The 19,419-nt window shown below is 44.9% G+C and overlaps 1 long non-coding RNA gene across 4 annotated transcripts; it reads right to left on the reverse strand.

Annotated features, from left to right (window-relative positions):
- Positions 1-8,390: 8,390 nt before the first annotated feature.
- LOC120701099 lies at positions 8,391-11,788 on the reverse strand. Of its 4 annotated transcripts, none has more exons than XR_005685976.1 (2): positions 11,454-11,788; positions 8,391-8,801 (listed from the first exon to the last, which is right to left on the reverse strand). It is a non-coding gene; the product is annotated as an uncharacterized LOC120701099 (long non-coding RNA). The 4 variants fall into 4 exon arrangements; XR_005685979.1 differs by having other exon boundaries at positions 8,391-8,812; XR_005685977.1 differs by having other exon boundaries at positions 8,391-8,792; positions 11,454-11,787.
- Positions 11,789-19,419: the final 7,631 nt, after the last annotated feature.

Below are 19,419 nucleotides of genomic sequence, written 5' to 3' on the forward strand. Positions count from 1 at the left end.
ATTCGACTACTCTCCCTGACGGTGCGTACGAGCTGGTGCCCGAGTCCGAGAGTGAGCAGCGTGAAGCTCAAGTGAACCTAACTGAAGCCACTGAAGACCCGAACCAAGTTTTGGAAGAGCCCACAGCTAGTTACGCTCAGGAAGGCAAGCCCCGGAGCATGACCTACCTATTTTAATTTATGCAACTATTTGTATTCCTGTTTATTGTGCATTTAAGTTACAGGAATTGTTTGGAACCTTAGTTGCATGATCCTAGGTACCTATGCTTGAACACTAGTATGTGTAGGTCGCTAGTTGGCTATGCTAATGGTTCGGTAGAAGTCGAGTGATTTCCTGTCACTCGCGAGTTTATAGGAGTTGAATGATTACTACACACTGCAATATAAGGATTACGGGCGGGGTTGTGTACTTGTGATACCCCGTCTGTTTAGTGAAAATGGATAAGGCCGCGGTGTGTGGTAGTGGTGGTTAAGCGTTTGAACGTACTAACCACATGCCGAGAATATGGTAATCGGTAAGCTTAAGTACCTGATGGAACCGGCCGTGGAACATACTCCCCACTATCTGGTCTATGGTCACGCACGGGTGCAGGGCACCCTAGGACGGTGGGCCTATTTCATGCCCGGGGAAAAAGGGGAAAAGTCGCGTGGGTGATTGCATTCCCCATGCGTGTGTTTAGGTCTGCCTGGCCAGGTTAACAAATTCGATTCGAATCGTCCGTCTCTCACGGATATTGAGACTGCTTAACCCTTTTGCCACATAGAGTAAGAAGTGGAACAATGATGATGAGAAATATGGTTGAATGATGAAAAATAATTGCTTTCCACCATGTATGCTTTAGGATAGATGCTAATGTAGAATGGTTAAGCCTAATAGAACTTGAAAGCTAAAATCGGAAAATAAGGACTTACTGCTTTTCGGCAAAGACAAACCCCTCAAGCCAAAAGCCTTGCATGTCTAGTTAGAAGGTTAGTTATATCCTAGTCGGGTAAGCCTTGCGGAGTATTAGTATACTCAGCCTTGCTTGTGGCTCAATTTTATTTCAGGTAATACTTTTGAGGACATGATTGCTAGCTTGACTTGGCCGTGTACCTTACCCCCTGGTTGGTCGGTGGAGTGGAATACGACTCCGGCCAACGATGGCAATGCCGAGTGATGTCATGTACGGGCTTCATCATGACATCATGTATCGTCGTTTAGAACTCGTTTTATTTCCGCTGCAGTGAACTCTGAACTATTATCATTTCGAATTTCAAGTACCTTTCAAAGACTTCGAACTTGGTTTGTAATAATTAAGTAAGACTCTGTAATGTAATATATTTGTGAAATGTTGTACTCTCTGGACTCACCTTCGTGTGGGTTACATGTAAGCTTTGGGTTCGATCGACGCTCAGGTGGATTCTTCGGGACTTTACCCGACAGCACTGCCGAATTACTCCGTTTGAAGTGCGTGTTAGCCGGGATTGTCTTAAAGATGATGGTTAGCGCACTTGAGCCGGATTAATTAGGGCGGTACTGCCACAACGCCCCTGATCAGGGTGTGGATTAAGGGCCTAATAGGCCGTTGGGCCTATTAGGAAGGAGATCAATCCAACATTCTCCCCCTTGATCTCACTTTGTACTTTATACTTTAACTTGAAACCTATTTTTTAAATTGTTCCATCACAGGTTAATGAATAGAGCATGTTTTATCGTCACGGTCTAAGACCGATAGACTCAACAGCTTCCATACACATCACTGTTTTGAAACAAATTCTTTATCTTTTGGGCCCTTTTATTCTCCAGAAATCACAGGCTTTCCCTTAAACCCATGCCGGCTATGTGTTCCCTGAACACATTGAGTGGTAAGTCTTTAGTGAGCGGATCCGCAAGCATTTTCTTTGTGCTTATATGCTCAAGTGTAATAGAGTGATTCTGGATTTTCCCCTTCACAACATAAAACTTTATGTCAATGTGTTTGGCAGCACCACTTGACTTATTATTGTGAGCATAAAACACTGCTGGTTCATTGTCGCAGTACATTCTGAGTGGTCTTTGAATGCTGTCTACCACTCTTAAACCAGGTATAAATTTCTTTAACCATTCAACCTGCCCCGAGGCCTCATAACATGCCACAAATTCAGCGTACATCGTCGATGATGCAGTGACGCTTTGTTTGGAGCTTTTCCACGATATAGCTCCCCCTGCGAGTGTGAACACATAACCGGACGTGGACTTTCGGTCATCGATGTCCCCTGCAAAATCCGCATCTGAGTACCCTTCTATCTCTAGGGAATTGGATTTCCTGTATGTTAGCATGAGGCCTTTTGTGCCTTACACATAACGTAAAGCTTTCTTTATCATGATCCAGTGTGCCTGTCCTGGATTACTTTGATATCTGCCAAGTATCACTGTAACAAATGCTAAGTCAGGGCGTGTACAAACTTGAGCATACTATAGGCTTTCGACAGCTGAAGCATATGGAACCGCTTTCATTTGATCGATCTCAAACTGGTTCCTGGGACATTGAAATTTCTCAAATCTATCGCCCTTGACTATTGGAGCAGGTGAAGGCTTGCACATATGCATACTGTATTTCTTTAGATCCTTTTCTAAGTATGCCTTTTGTGATAGTCCTAATACCGTCTTTGTTCTATCTCGGTGAATTTCAATTCCCAAAACAAATGAAGCTTCACCGAGATCTTTCATATCAAAGTTTGAGGACAAGAATTTCTTTGTCTCCAGTAGCAGACCAACATCGCTACTAGCAAGTAGAATGTCATCCACATACAGGATCAGGAAAATAAATTTTCCAATTCTGAACTTTGCATAAATGCAATTATCCTCCTCATTTTCTTTAAATCCAAATTTCCTTATGGTTTCATCAAACTTTAAATACCACTACCTAGAGGCTTGCTTTAATCCGTAAATAGATTTCTTTAAGCGACATCCCATATGTTTTTTTCCTTTCACGACAAAACCTTTCGGTTGAGCCATGTAAACACTTTCATACAAATCCCCGTTAAGGAACGCCGTCTTTACATCCATCTGATGTAATTCTAAGTCATAATGTGCCACCAATACCATTATAATCCTGAAGGAATCTTTACACGAAACCGGAGAAAAGGTTTCGTTATAGTCTATCCCTTCCCTTTGCGTAAAGCCTTTTGCCACGAGTCGTGCTTTGAACCTTTCTACATTCCCTTTGGAGTCATGTTTTATCTTGTAGACCCATTTGCAGCCTACTATTTTGGCTCCTTTAGGAATTTCCTCTAAGTCCCAAACACCATTGGAACTCATTGATTTCATCTCATCCTTCATAGCTTCCAGTCATTTAGATGAGTGAACACTTCTCATGGCTTCTTCATATGAAGTGGGATCATCCTCCATATAGACTTCTTCTGTATTATAAATCTCATAGTCGCTAGAAATAGCCAACTTTCTTTCTCTTTGTGACCTTCTAAGGGCCACTGCTTGTGGCACATTTTGTGCCTCAACTTCTGGCACATTTTCCATAGGGGGCTGTAGCTCCTCCTCCTCATGTCCAACCGCGGGTTCAGGCGGTTCCTGGATGACAGATTCCAAACCTTCGCTCACTGTTGGTATGGGTGGAGTTGCGACAGGTGTTGACACCGTAATTTCTGGAATAGTTGGCGCAGCAACAACCGAAGAAGGTACTGGCGTCACTATTTCAGGAACTTTTGGTGCAGCATCAACAGGTAGTGAGAAAAATGGCTCTTGAATCATAGGAGTAGGCACATACACCCGCTTCTCCTCAAAGTCAATTTCTCTAGGTACCATGCTCCCCCTGATCATTTCATTTTCTAGAAAAATAGCATGTCTCGTTTCTACGAACTTTGTATGTCTGTCTGGACAGTAGAAATGAAAACCTTTCGACTTTTCAGGATAACCGATAAAATGGCAGCTTACAGTTTTGGGATCCAATTTTCCAATACTTGGATTAAACACTTTAGCCTCAGCTGGGCTCCCCCAGACCCGAAGGTGAGTCAGTGAGGATTCTCTTCCTGTCCATAGCTCATACGGTGTTTTGGGCACCGATTTGCTTGGCACTCTGTTGAGAATATAGATGGCGGTTTTTAATGCCTCCATCCACAGACTCAATGGCAGTGTGGAAAAACTCATCATACTGCGCACCATATCCATTAGTGTACGGTTGCGCCTTTCAGCTACTCCATTTTGCTGAGGCTCGCCCGGTGTGGAATATTGGGCAACTATACCATTTTCCTGTAAAAATCTCGCAAAAGGTCCAGGAACTTGTCCATAAGGGGTATGTCGACCGTAGTACTCCCCTTCACGGTCTGACCTTACTATTTTAATTCTCTTGTCAAGCTGATTTTCAACCTCAGCTTTGAATATTTTAAATTTATCCAATGCCTCAGATCTTTCTTTAATTGGATAAATGTAACCATAGCGGGAGTAATCGTCTGTGAATGTTTTGAACGAATCATAGCCATCCACACTTTTCACAGGAAACGGGCCACATATATCAGTGTGGATTATTTCTAATGTTCCTGCACTTCGTTTGGCACCCTTTTTAATTTGCTTTACAAATTTTCCTTTAATGCATTCAACGCATTGTTCAAGATCAGAAAACTCTAGCTGAGGAAGAATTTCAGTCTTCACTAATCTTTCAATTCTCCCCCTCGAAATATGGCCGAAACGACAGTGCCATAATTTCGATGAAGTATCTTGAGTTCTCTTTCTTTTCTTTGTTTCTTTCTCTGACAAGGATTCATTCACATTCACATCATATACAGAATGCACTTTATCACGCATAGATAGTAAATAAAGATCATTGTAAAGGAAAGCATCACCAATACAATTATTATCAAATTATAGTTCACATTTGCCATTCACAAAATGACAACCAAAACCATCTGTGTCTAAGCGTGATACACTAATCAAATTTCTTTGAAGTGAAGGGACAAATAAAACATCTTTTAATACAAGCATGAAACCATTAACTAGCTCGAGGGAGACATCGCCAACAGCTTCCACATCTACTTGTACTCCGTTCGCGACTTTAATGTGTCTTTCGCTTCTTTGCGTAGTCCTTGTCGAACAGAATTCTTGTAAAGAATTTGCAACATGCACAGTTGCACCAGAATCAATCCACCAAGTAGATTTAGAAAACCGTATATACAGGGATTCATTAACAAATGAAATTACATTCTCAACATTCTTTGCCATTATCATCTTTAAGTAGCCAGGACAATCTGCTTTACGATGCCCCTTGTCATGGCAGTGGAAGCACTCATTTTGAGCTGGAGGGCGCTGTTGCTGATACTTCTGTGGCATAGGGGCTTTGTCTTTGGCTTTAGAGGAAGAAGCAGCATGGAAAGTCCTTTTCTTGTTATTATGCACAAAATTGACAGACCCACCATTATGTTTCTTGAGTCTATCTTCCTCTTGCACACACATGCCAATTGCCTTTTCCATATTCCACTTCTCTGGCTGTGAGTTATAGTTTACAACGAACGTTGCAAACTCTTTTGGCAGAGAGGCAAACACCAGGTGCACCATAAACTCTTCCTTGAGATCCAAGTTCATTGGTTTGAGCTTGGAGTTCAAGGCGCACATCCCCATGATATGATCTCTTATAGCACCGGCATTGCCATAGTACCTCTTTGTGACCAACTGCTCTATGATCTGTGTGGCATAAGTCTTTGAAGAACCAGTAAACTGGTTCTTTATCTTTTCAAGGTACTCTGCAGCTGAATCACACTCTCCAATTGAACCCAAAATGTTAGGATCAATTGTGTTCTTTATCACTGCCACACATTTCTTATTGGCATTATTCCACTTTATCTTTTGGAGATCATAAGTCATCTTTAAAGGAGCATAGTCCCTTTCCTATTCCTGCCACTCAGCATCAGTGTCAGATTCCCCTCTCACTGGAGCCGGTGGCTCAGTGGGCTTTGGAGTGGTGATTATCTCATCCACCTATCCACAGACGAAAGCAAGATTAACCTTCTTGATCCATTCGCCATAGTTGTCTCCTTTTAGAGTTGGGATGTAATTGATGAATCCCATCAAGTTCATCCCCACTGAAAATTTCAAAAAATAGTCAGAACATAATAACAACAATTGCATTTAATAATTCCAATGTTGGTCAAAAATAGAACATACAACTGTTTATGCAATTAAATCTATATCACCGTTGGGCAAAAATAGAAATAAATGTACAAGAACTATGAAATTACAGTATTGTAATTAACAATGTTGGTCAGAAAATTAACAATACCATAATCCTGAAATAACCTTTTAACCATGATTTTAAACTTTAATTGTCTCGTTGGTTCGAATTAAAGTAAAAAAAGTAACTATATAAACTTAGCAGCGGAAACATGTAGGAATTTCTATTTCCAGAAGCAAAACTATAAACTTTTATCTCTAAACAATAAACACGTTGGTGTAAAATTGAATAGAGATCAAACTATAATCAAAACCATTCAAAAAAAACTATTGAAATTGCTTCTGGAAAATAGAAAAAACAATAAAACGGAACACTCATTAGGCGGCCCAGAAGCAAAAAACAGCCCGCGGCCTGCTCGGCCGCCTCCTCTTGGGCCCGAGGCCCGACAGCCAACGGCCGGGCCGCCGAATTGGCCCACCGCGGCATCCCCTCCCCCGCCCACATGGGCTGCCTGCCGGCCCAGGAGGCGAGGTGCTATCTCGGCCGCCGATCTTGATCGGACGGTCGTCCGCGCGTTTCGCCGGATCGAAACCCGACGACGATGCGGCGTCCCCCAAACCCTAGGTCATTCGCCCCTCCCCTTTCTCTCTCCACTGCACAGCGGCGACGGCCACTGGCCATGGTGGCCGGGTGGAGCGGGCGGGACGGCGCTGCCGCGGCTTGCTCGCCGGCGCGCGCGCTCGCTAGAGGGGAGCGCGCCGCCGTCGAGCCGGCCGTGGACGGAGCCATGCTCTCGAGCCCCGCGCGCGCGACCCCAGCGTCCCGGAACGGCGAGCCGGCGGCTCCTCTGTACCGTGAAGTCCGGCGAGCAACGGCGCAAGCACGTCGCGCGCACCGGCGGCGGCAGTGGCGCACAGACCAGGTAGGTCCCGCACCCTTTCATCTCTAGGGTTAGGGTTAGATCCTTTCTGTTCGATTCGAAATCGATTCGCTTTTCTTTGACTTTTGTTTCGATTCGCACTCGAATCTTTCTTTCCCGACCTCGATCTACACGTGTGTAGGCGACTGATACCATTGTCAAAGTTCTAGGATCACACAGTGCACGGATCGAGTAGGATTTCTTTCTCTTTTCTTCATCTGAGTACAAAAGGAGTCCTAGATCTAGAACATAGAGTACACAGGAAGGGAGAAGTAGAGACCATCACCACCGGTGGAGCTTGAAGCGGCCATCTCTGGTTCATTGATGGAGATCCGCTCAAGGGCGGCGACGAGCAGTGCAGAGGAGTCGTGGGCGTAGCGCCGGAGTCGAGGACGGTGGTAGTGACGTCGATGGATTAGCGTCGACGGCGGCGGCGGCGAGTCTTCCCGCTGCTCCAGCGCCCCCTCCAGATCGGCTAGGGTTTAGGGAATGTGGGTGAGGGTGTTGGCGGCGTGGTGAACCTCGTACCGAGTGCCTGGCCCCTCACCCCCTTTTATATGGCGCTGTACAGCGGGGGCCCACCAACCATTAAGGGTTGGACGCCCCCGATCAGGGTGCGGATTAAGGGCCTAATAGGTCGTTGGGCCTATTAGGAAGGAGATCAATCCAACATTGAGACGTAGCCGCCGCAAGCGAGGTACACCCTCTCCCCGTTTCCTGTACAGCGTGCATGGGGTTTCTCGAAAGGGAAAGCCGTATGTAAGCCGTTCGCAGTAATGGAGTAGCCCTTTCCCTCGAGTACCTAGCGTCCGCTGGTCGACCGAACCGGCGTGAGCTCCCGTGCTAGGGACCCTATAGGAGAAGCCTCCCGCGTTTGATGCTCTCGTTCAATCCTGATGGCGTCTTGGAGAGCCATGTCCGCGGAGAAGTGTTCTCTTCGGGTGGAACTTCCCGGGGAGACTACGGAGCACCCGTGGCGTGCAGCCGCATCCGCAGATGTCTGAGGAAAGAGAGGGGTTGCCCTATTGGCGCGATCCGGCGAAGCGTAAGTACCGAGTAGGACAAGCACATCCGTAGCAGCGCACCCCGTCAGGCCTCGCAAGCCCGGAAGGATCCCGAATAGAATACCCGCCTCGAATACTATACAAAAATCCCTAATCGCCGCTGCGACTACTATACAAAGGCCCTAATCGCAAGATGAAAAAAATTACGCGCTTGTGCGCGAGCCCTAATATAAAAATCTGGCCACCGGCCCTTTGTTTATACGGTCCCTTTTTGTTTATCCGCCTGCCTTTCTAATCTGCTTCTATGGATTACTCTTGATGATTTCACACATTAACGTACGACGAAGAAAGTTTTATTGACAAACACGCCGCAACATGATTGAACAAGACCATAGTACAATGATGGTTTTACTAAGTACCGACACGCAACTACTTTCTACTGGCATGGAAAAAAATAAAACTGCAGCAAAAAAGACTTCTTTTTGAATGACCATGCATGGCATCCATCTCAAGAACCACGAAGGCGGAGCACCAGATGGACGCTAGATCCATTCTGTATGTTATGGTCTGCCAGGGTGCGGCCATCCTCCAGCTGCTTGCCAAGATAGATGAGGCGTTGTTGGTCGGGAGGAGTACCGTCCCACTCATGGATCTTCACCTTGACATTGTCGATGGTATCCGAGCTGTTAACTGCAAGATCCATGGTCATCCCTTGTTGAGTCTTCACGAAGATCTGCATCATCTTGTTGAACACTTCATAAATTGAATAGAACTGACGACGAGTGAATGCCAAATCAACCAAGAGCTTAACATTACAAAAGGTAGCACACGCTTTATAGTTTCTGTTATGCACTGATCTAATTGAAAAACAGAATATGCAGCCCTTAATTTCCACTATCAACTGAAATTAACAGCAGATGCTTTTGTTTAGGCTATAATACAATAGAGGAACAGTATAAATCTACTGTTTGAGCATTGCTTATATCATAATATCATGTGATTCCATAATAATGTATAGGCAGAATATAATTTAGTAGAAAATATAAAGCATGCATGTAATTAGTTACTGTGGCAGGGGCACGTAACAAGCGTTCCAATCTAATAGTATACCCCATGTTTCTCTAGATGAGCAAAATTTCCCGCAAGAAAAACGATGAACAATTACAGTATTCTCAATCTAACCAATCCAAAGATCCAACTAATCCTATGACGCCTCTGTTCTGTACGTTGTGATGAGATAAAGCGAATATGCTAACAAGAAGACTCCAAAGTTACAGATGCTAGCGCACACTTCAGAGTGCTACAATAATGCATCGATCTAATTACTGAAGAAAACAATACAAGCAGATGCTTTCGTCTTGATTTTGTTCAGGCTATAGAACAATAGCCAAAAAAAAATTGAACGAACAGACACCAGATTGGTGCTATTTCTATTAATAAAGAAGAGTTTTACAAGCAACAGCTCGAGCGGAGCCGAAACAGGCGAAAGGAAAAGAAACTATACAACAGACGGGCCGGCAAAACAACGGGGGGCGCACAGCTCACTAGGGTCCCTTGCCCCTGCCAAACTCCACAGCCTTATCTCTGAGCTAATATGCTGTAGCAAGGTAAGCACAGACCGCTCCCTTAGTTCTAGCGTTCCTTTCCAGCCAAATCTCCCATGAAACAAGGAGGATCAAAGAGCGGAAGCCTTTACGAGGCACGCCCTGCAGGTTTCCCAACTGTACCCACCAGTCGTTGACCGAGAAGTTTGTGCCCAACCCGAAGGCTTGGCCGAATCATAGCATGTCCAACTAGCCACTGCCGCCCAGATCCTGCGAGAGTAGCGACGACACTCCACGAGCAAATGATGTGCCGTCTCCGGCTGGGTGCGACAAAGCAGGCAGACGGGGTTGTGGTCCCACCCCCGGGCCGCCAGCCGATCCGCCGTCCACTGCCTGTTCTTGATTACGAGCCACGCGAAAAGCTTGGATTTCTCCGGCGCCCATGTCTTCCAAATTAAGTCGGGCCAAGTAGCAAGCGTCGAACCTAAAAATTGTGCCTTGTAAGCTGACGCCGCCGAATAAACCCCGTTCTGGCAAAACTTCCAAGTTATGTCATCAATGCCCTCATTGTCAAGGGAGATCAGCGCAACCTCAGACCACAGATCGACGTATTCATTAAGGGATGCCATGTTGATTCCATGCCGAAGGTCGATGTCGCGCACCCAGTTGTGTCGGTGCACGGCGTCTTGCAGTGTCCTATTTTAATATTTTTGCTCTTGGAGATCCTGAAGATGTTCCGCGCGATGTCTCTGGGCCGCCTGCCCCGCGCCCAGGCTGCGTGCCAAAAGGAGGTCGTAGCGCCGTCCCCTAAGTGTATGTCGCGAACCTGCGAGTGGCGCGATGGTGGCGGCTCCGGTTGTGGCGCGCACCCACCCCGGTTCGACTCCCCCAGGGAGCACCGGGTGTCACACTGGGGTTTATTCCCTGTATTTATTTCCTGCAGGTCCTGGACATCTCGTGTGGCGCCACAATGGGACTACGACGTGCCCGTCGTCTACAAGGCTCTGTGCGGCTTTGGTGATCTCCAGAAGGACGTTGGTTGTGTGTATAGGTTGTAGGCTCTAGAGGTGGGCGTGTGTGTGGTGTGTGTTGAGTTCAGATACTACAACTTGTATACTTAGGGTCTAGGCTAAAAAAAAGTGTATGTCCGTCCACGCCGCAAAAAGTAGGTGGTCTGAGTTATTACAAGGGGTCCCGAGGCCTCTCCACGGTTTGTCAGGGTCGGCCTGCTCCATCCATAACCACCTCAAACGCAGTGCTCTAGCGAACTTCTGCAAGTCAAGAACGCCCAGCCCATGCCACCCAACGTCTTCGGCCGGAATACTGTTGGCCAGTTTGCCCAGCCCACCCAATGAGGTTGTTCCATGGACGAAAGGTTCCCCAGGAATCCCATTTAGTAGCACTTGGGAGGAGGCTGTTGACAGAAGTGCAGCGATCCAATCGACCCATCTTCGTGGGAAGCCTAGAGTATTCAGGAGGGAGAAGAGGTAGTCCCATCTGACGGAGTCAAAGCCTTCGAAATATCAAGCTTAACGAGGAGCATCGGCCTTTTGCTACGGTGAAAACGTCTCGCCATATTCCTCACGTACGTATAGTTGTCATGAATACTTCGTCCTTTAATGAACGTGCTTTGGCTCTTGGAGATTATTTTGTGCATGTGAGGGGCAAGGCGCGACGCAAGGATCTTTGCAAACAGCTTTGCGACGCTGTGGATGAGGCTGATGGGTCTGTTGTCCGAAATTGAGATGAGTAGCCAATGTCACCCAATTGAGATGAGTAGCCAATGTCACCCAATTGAGATGAGTAGCAGGATATACAGTAGCAGGCAGGTATATAGTAGCAGGATATACCTCAAGAAACATACAGTATTGTCATCCAATCCAAAGACCCACCAGAATCAATCATATGAGATGAGCGACAAATTCCAGCGAATACCCTCGTAAATCCTGCCACGTAAAGCATTGCGATTGCGACTACTAGAATTAGAGAGCTGAGAGGCGAAAAAAAAGTCCCGTACCTGAAGTCAAAGAATTGAAGCTGGCTGTTGCTCGAATTGAGAGGCGAAGCAGCTGCAAGGGCGGAGTATAGCAGCTGCTGCGCGGCGTGGTGACGAGCGACTGGGCGAGATGGGAAAGGTGAGCGTCTGGGTAGGAATGGCTTTGGTTGAACGGACAAGGGAGGGGGATACGTAATAAGAAAAAAAAAGAAGGGAGAAAACTTAGAAATAAAAAAAAGGGTAAGGACAAGCCGTTCGCTTATTCAATTGCATCTCAACTCTCTCCACGCATTAATTATTGCTAAGGCAATAATTCATATCCATTTTTTTTAAAATTTTGCATATGAACTAATTATATAAACTGATGTTACACGTGCAATTTATTAAATCACAGGGGCCACATATACATGGTGCATTTTTTTTTGATAAGTACATGGTGCATTTTACTTTCCTCGTGCATTCATTAATAAGAGAATAATCTGTTTTGCCAAATAATTCCCAAAATAGCTTCACCTCCGCTCTAGAACCTGCTTGACCAGGAAATCCAAAGTTACAGATGTTATTGCAACAGGCTACCAAACACGCAAGACATGGCCAGAGAACGTCCACGTCGCTACTTTTCCCCACCGAACACTTGACAGAACTTTCGAAGGATGGGACCGCCGTCATTCCGTATTAGTCCAGTCTATCAATGCGCGCCTATTGAGCAAGGTCACCCAACGGTCAAATTTTTTTTATTAATAATCCACTTTTAAATTTTGTTTAATATTGATATTCGCACGGTTTCGGAATTTGCAAAGCGAACCATCTGTTGCCGTTGTTTCTTTTTCCCTTTGTATTCAACCTTTATAATTCCATTTCAAACCCTGATATTGCTGTACTTTGCAACATCTATTGTAAATACTTTCCTAACTGTATTTTTTTTCTATTGTCATGCAACTATTTCAAAATTAGGGTTACGAGCTGTGCACTTCCGGTTTATTCGGTCCGGTCTATCCCGTGTTCGGGAAGTTTGGGTTTTAAAAAATGAGAACCAAAATTCTAAAAAGAAAAATAGGAACCGAACCCTAATAGACCGATTATTAATTCGGTCTATTCGGTCCACCGAATTAACCGAACTTTCATTGGTACCCTTGTCACTCCTTTAAATTCTTGGAATGAGCAAAGTGGAAGTAAATAATACATCTTGTAATATGTTCATTCATAAGTTTAAGGACTTCTGGACAAATCAAATGACTAACTAGTTCATAAAAGACAAATTTAAAAAACAAGCTATAGCCTCATAGTCTAAATAAAAATATATGCAACTTTATTGAATTTCCGTTTGTTCTATTCGGATTTTGAGGACAAGAACAGAAACCGAACCCGAACCCCGAATTAAATAATTTTATGGACCGAAACCCAAATAGACCGACAATTCGGGTTATTTAGGTTCGGGTCGGGTCGGTTTTTGTTCTAGGGTTCAAAGTGGCCACCCTTATGTACTTCCGCTAACTTTCGTAAAGGCCCTCTTAGTTTCTCTACCCCCAAAAAGGCCCGATGGGCATCGTCTACACCCTTTCCGTCTGCCCCCTCCGATTAGCTTCTCCGCTCGGTAAACGTTCGGTGGTTCATTTGTGGAAACTACAGGATCTGCAAGAGTGGGTGTCGTGCGCGCGAGACAGCAAAGGCGTTGTGCTCTTCACAGCCTGGCGAGCGCTCTTCAGATGTTTAGGAGCGCCTGAAGCAGGGGTTTCAGCTAGCCTGTGTCGAAAGGAGTCCGCCTCGCGTCGCAATGGTGCCGTTCACCCGTGACCATAGAATCAGACTGCACCACGGCGGTCGCAGCCATGCGAGGAACGAAGCCGAACAGGTCATCGCTGAGATTTGTGGTTGAGGAAGGCAAGGAGCTGTCAACGCTGCTGGTTGACTGGAAGATGAACCAAGTAAAGAGAGGGGAATAAAGTAGCTAATCAATTAACTTTGTTGGCTAGGCATTCGGGTCACACGGCGGTCTGGTTAGGGGAGTCGCCTCTGTGTGTGTGTGTGCTGGATCTCCTTGAAGATTGTAATTTGTTTAATGCCAACAAAGATCTTTCTTTACTCGCAAAAACGTACAACAACGAAAGTTTTGTTGATAAACACACCGCAACTTGCTTGAATGAACAAGACCACATATAGTTTTACTGACACACAGCTACCATCTACTGGCATGGAAAAAAAAGACTGTAGCAAAAGAAACTTGTTGTTGAGTGACCATGAATGGCATCCATCTCAAGAACCACAAAGGCGGAGCACCATGTGAACTGTAGACTCATTTTGTATGTTATAGTCTGCCAGGGTACTGTTGGTGATATGCCCAAGAGCCCATCATCACAATACGGTTTAAAGGCCCAAGTGGATATTGATCCAAGAGGGATTAGGGTTACTAATGGGCCTATGAGATAGAAGCCCATTAGTACGCCCTATATATATGAGGGAGGGGCTAGGGGGGCGAGGACCTGAGCCGCGCCACCTCCCTAGCCGCCGCCCCTCCCTCTCTCTCGGCCGCCGCCCTTGCCGTGCGTGCGGTGCTAGCACACCGACGCCCGGCGTTTCATCCCCGTACGTGTGGACTTCGTGGAGGCGCTGCTGCGACTGCTGCGTTGATCGTCTGCTGGGATCAAGTACGAGGAGCTCGGTTCGTGGGACGTGATCGACTACTTCCTCTACATCGACGCGCGACTTCTTCCGCTGCGCTGCGCGTCTAGTGGTAACGATCTATGATCTTCTACTCGCAAGTATCTTGGGTTTATGCGGTAGTGATGCTAGCGTAGCCTACCCGTTTCCCTACAGTGGTACCAGAGCCATCTTGCGTAGTTTTTGGTCTGGATCTTTTGCATATAGGTGATATGTTGTTGTAGTAGATTGGATCTATTACTTTTGCACGGTTTGATTAGATCAATTGGTCATAAGGGGTTAAAACTGGAGCGAGTTGATTGCGTGGCATGTGACAAAAGATTAGTTTGTGTTCTTTCTCTGTTATGCATACGACATGTCCCTACCGGCTGGAATCACCATCGGGACTAACTGTGTGCATAGTCAGTAGATTGAACCAGTCAGTAGATTGAACCAACAAATCAAGGTCATGTGTAGATGCAGTCTTCTCAAGTGCAAAGTTTGCACGGTCAAGGTGATTGACCTAGTGAAAATTGAGGCATTATGAATGGCTCGGATTTGAGGTGATGCGATCACTTTGATGAGATTTTCATAGGGATTCCATAGATGCGATCTGTGTAATTCCGTGAGGTTTTCAGGGCGCTAACCGGCCAGCGGGACCGCCGTTGCTTTCTCGCTGTAGCGGCTTCCCAAGCGCTACTTTGGTAGAACACGTCGTACGCCTAACTTGTTTTTGCAGCGTGTGATGTGAATGGTATGGCCTCAATGTCATGTGATGATCTATGTGATGATTTGTGCGGCCTGCGTGTCGCAAGTTAACACAACCGGGTTGAGGTTGCACCATTATTGTATAACGACCTGCGTGTCGACTTGTGATGTTTGAATCCTCATGTAATTATTTCACTAGCTATTAGATGTAGTAGCTTAGTATCTTTTCATGGAGGTTTCAATCATGATGGCGATGATGATCACCACAAGACAGGACGGATGGCAATGGAGGTCACCTTGGAGCCATGGCGATGGAGCCCATTGTGATGCAAGAGGCCATACTATTCACAATATAATATGATTATATGCCTGTGATGTTTATTTTCCTGTCATACTATTCTTTCATGCTTTTACATATGGTGGATGCTTTAATCATGATAGAATAGCTTCCCTCAGAAAAGTTTGAGTTTTTGATGCCTTTTACCAATAGCTGCACCTATAAATTTTGATCGTTGTGTGGTAGGTTTACCAAAGTAGAGTACCCTCAGCTATCACTTTTGTATAGGGTGGATGTCGGACATTCACAAGCATAGTATTGGTTTACTCAGCAAAGTTATCAAAACAGTTTTGGGCTTTAAGGCATAGGGTTGGGGCCGGGGCATTGGATGCCACCCAACAAACAAGAGTCGCATAGAGATGTGATTAGTAATTTGTTACTTACCTGTATCACTACTTTTCTAGCCGTGATGCTAAAGCTCACTAGAATTTTAGTGATTATGGATCTTGAACCACTATATGTCATTAGAGGGAAGATGACTTTGATATAGTAGGTTGTCTTTTGTTAAATCAGTTAATGAAAGTCTTTACATAAACTTAGTGCTGAAATCTTGCTTTACTTTAATGTTGTAGATCATGTCTGCCAGTAACAATTCCGCTTTCAATTTGCGTTCTGTTCTTGAGAAAGAAAAGTTGAATGGAACAAACTTTATTGATTGGTACCGCAACCTGAGAATTGTTCTCAGGCAAGAGAAAAAGGAGTATGTTCTTGAGCAGCCATATCCTGATGATCTCCCTGACAATGCAACTGCTGCTGATCGCAGAGCTTATGAGAAGCACTGCAATGACTCACTTGATGTCAGCTGTCTGATGCTTGCCACCATGTCCCCTAATCTGCAGAAGCAGTATGAGCATGCGGATGCTCATACCATGATCGAGGGGCTGCGTGGGATGTTTCAGAACCAAGCCAGGACTGAGAGGTTCAATATCTCAAAGTCCTTGTTTGCGTGCAAGCTGGCAGAAGGTAGCCCAATCAGTCCTCATGTGATTAAAATGATTGGTTACATTGAGACTTTGGATAGACTTGGTTCTGAACTTCACCAAGACTTGGCTACTGATGTTATTCTCCAGTCGCTCCCGGCGAGCTATGAGCCTTTTATCATGAACTTTCAGATGAATGGCTTGGATAAAACATTGAGTGAGTTGCATGGGATGCTAAAAACAGCAGAGGAGAGCATTAAGAAGAATCCCAATCATGTGATGATGATTCAGAAGGGGAACAAAAAGAGGAAGCGTTGGACGCCTCCTAATCCCAAAGGTAAAGGCAAGGAAAAGAGTTCCGGTGGTGAGTCCTCAGGCTCTAAGCTAAAGCCAGCACCTAAGGCCAAATCTGGCCCTACTTCTGAAGATGAATGCTTCCACTGTCATGAAAAGGGACATTGGTCTAGGAACTGCAAGAAGTACTTGGAAGAAAAGAAGAAGAAGAAGGGAAGTGAGACTTCCACTTCAGGTATAAATGTTATAGAAATAAATATTGCATTATCTTCTAGTGAATCATGAGTATTTGATACTGGATCGATGATTCACACTTGCAAATCATTGCAGGGTCTAAGTGAGACTAGAAGATTTGCAAGAGGCGAGTTGGACGTTCGGGTCGGCAATGGCGCAAAGGTTGCGGTGTTGGCGGTCGGCACCTATCACTTGTCTCTACCCTCCGGATTAGTTTTGGAATTAAATAATTGTTATTGCATTCCTGCTTTGAGCAAGAACATTATTTCTTCTTCATGTTTGGAAGAAGTTGGTGATTTTAAGATTGTAATTGAGAGCAAACGTTGTTCTATCTTTTGCAATGGTATTTTTTATGCTCATTGTCCATTGGTGAATGGATTATATGTTCTTGATCTTGAGGATAAATCTGTCTGTAACATTAATACTAAGAGGCTTAGACCAAATGATTTGAATCCCACTTTTATTTGGCATTGTCGCTTAGGTCATATAAATGAGAAGCGCATTGAACAACTCCATAAAGATGGATTGTTAAGCTCATTTGATTTTGAATCATTTGACACATGTGAGTCTTGTTTGCTTGGAAAGATGACCAAAGCGCCTTTCACTGGTCAGAGTGAGAGGGCGAGTGACTTGTTGGGACTTGTACATACCGATGTATGTGGACCAATGAGCTCAATAGCCGGAGGTGGTTTTCAGTACTTCATTACTTTCACTGATGACTTTAGTAGATATGGCTATATCTACTTAATGAGGCACAAGTCTGAATCGTTTGAAAAGTTCAAAGAATTTCAGAATGAAGTACAAAATCAATTAGGCAAGACAATTAAATTTCTGCGATCTGATCGTGGAGGAGAATATTTGAGCCTTGAATTTGGTGATCATTTGAAGCAATGTGGAATTATTCCGCAGCTAACTCCGCCCGGAACGCCTCAATGGAATGGGTATCCGAACGGAGGAACCGAACCTTGTTGGACATGGTTAGGTCCATGATGAGCCAAGCTGATCTTCCATTGTCATTTTGGGGTTATGCTCTTGAAACTGCTGCGTTCACACTGAATAGGGTTCCAAGTAAGTCTGTTGAGAAGACACCATATGAGATATGGACTGGGAAGCGTCCCGGATTATCTTTTCTCAAAGTTTGGGGATGTGAGGCTTATGTCAAACGTTTGATGTCAGATAAGCTCACTCCAAAGTCAGACAAATGTTTCTTTGTGGGGTATCCTAGGGAAACCAAAGGATATTATTTTTACAATAAGGCGGAAGGCAAAGTGTTTGTCGCTCGCAATGGTGTTTTCTTAGAAAAGGAGTTTCTCTCAAAAGGATTTAGTGGGAGCAAGGTGCAACTTGAAGAAATTCAGGAAACACCCGAAACTGTTTCAGCACCCACTGAAGATCCACGGGATGTGCAAGATGTTGCACAACCCGTAGTTGAGGCACCAGCCCCACGAAGGTCTATAAGGGCACGTCGCGCTACTGACAAGCTCAACCTCCTTATTACGGAGGAGCGCCATGTATTATTGATGGAAAATGATGAGCCCTTGACCTACAAAGAAGCAATGATGGGACCCGACTCCGACAAATGGCTTGAAGCCATGGAATCCGAGTTAAAATCCATGCATGAAAATCAAGTTTGGAACTTGGTCGATCAGATTGACAGTGTAAGACCTGTCGACTGTAAGTGGATTTTTAAGAAAAAATTAGACATGGATGGAAATGTTCACATCTATAAGGCACGATTGGTGGCGAAAGGTTTCCGACAAATTCAAGGTGTTGACTATGAGGAAACCTTTTCGCCCGTCGCAATGCTAAAGTCTGTTCGGATTCTCCTAGCAATTGCCGCATATTATGACTATGAGATATGGCAAATGGATGTCAAAACCGCTTTTCTTAATGGACATCTAAGTGAGGATGTGTATATGACACAGCCTGAAGGTTTTGTCGATCCTAAAAATGCTGGGAAAATATGTAAGCTTCAGAGGTCCATCTATGGATTGAAGCAAGCATCTCGGAGTTGGAATATTCGTTTTGATGAAGTAGTCAAAGGGTTTGGCTTCATCAAGAATGAAGATGAGCCTTGTGTTTACAAAAAGGCTAGTGGGAGCGCACTTGTGTTTCTAGTCCTATATGTGGATGACATATTACTGATCGGAAATGATATTCCAATGCTTGAAGCCGTTAAAACCTCATTGAAAAAGAGTTTTTCGATGAAGGATTTAGGAGAGGCGGCTTATATTCTGGGTATTAGGATCTATAGAGATAGATCAAAAAGGCTAATTGGATTGAGCCAAGACACGTACATTGACAAGATATTGAATCGGTTCAATATGCAAGATTCCAAGAAAGGTTTCTTGCCAATGTCACATGGCATTACTCTAAGCAAGAGTCAGTGTGCTACGACACCTGATGAGCAAAAGAGGATGAGTACGATTCCTTATGCTTCAGCCATAGGGTCGATCATGTATGCTATGCTTTGCACGCGCCCAGATGTTTCCTTTGCTCTAAGTGTTACGAGCAGGTATCAGTCAGATTTCGGTGAACCTCACTGGACAATTGTAAAGAGTATCCTTAAGTACTTGAGAAGAACTAAGGATATGTTCCTAATATTTGGAGGCGAAGATGAGCTCCTTGTAAAGGGTTACACCGATGCTAGTTTTCAAACAGACAAAGATGACTCCAAATCGCAATCCGGT

Source organism: Panicum virgatum, chromosome 1K, assembly GCF_016808335.1.
Source record: "Panicum virgatum strain AP13 chromosome 1K, P.virgatum_v5, whole genome shotgun sequence".
NCBI lineage: Eukaryota > Viridiplantae > Streptophyta > Magnoliopsida > Poales > Poaceae > Panicum > Panicum virgatum.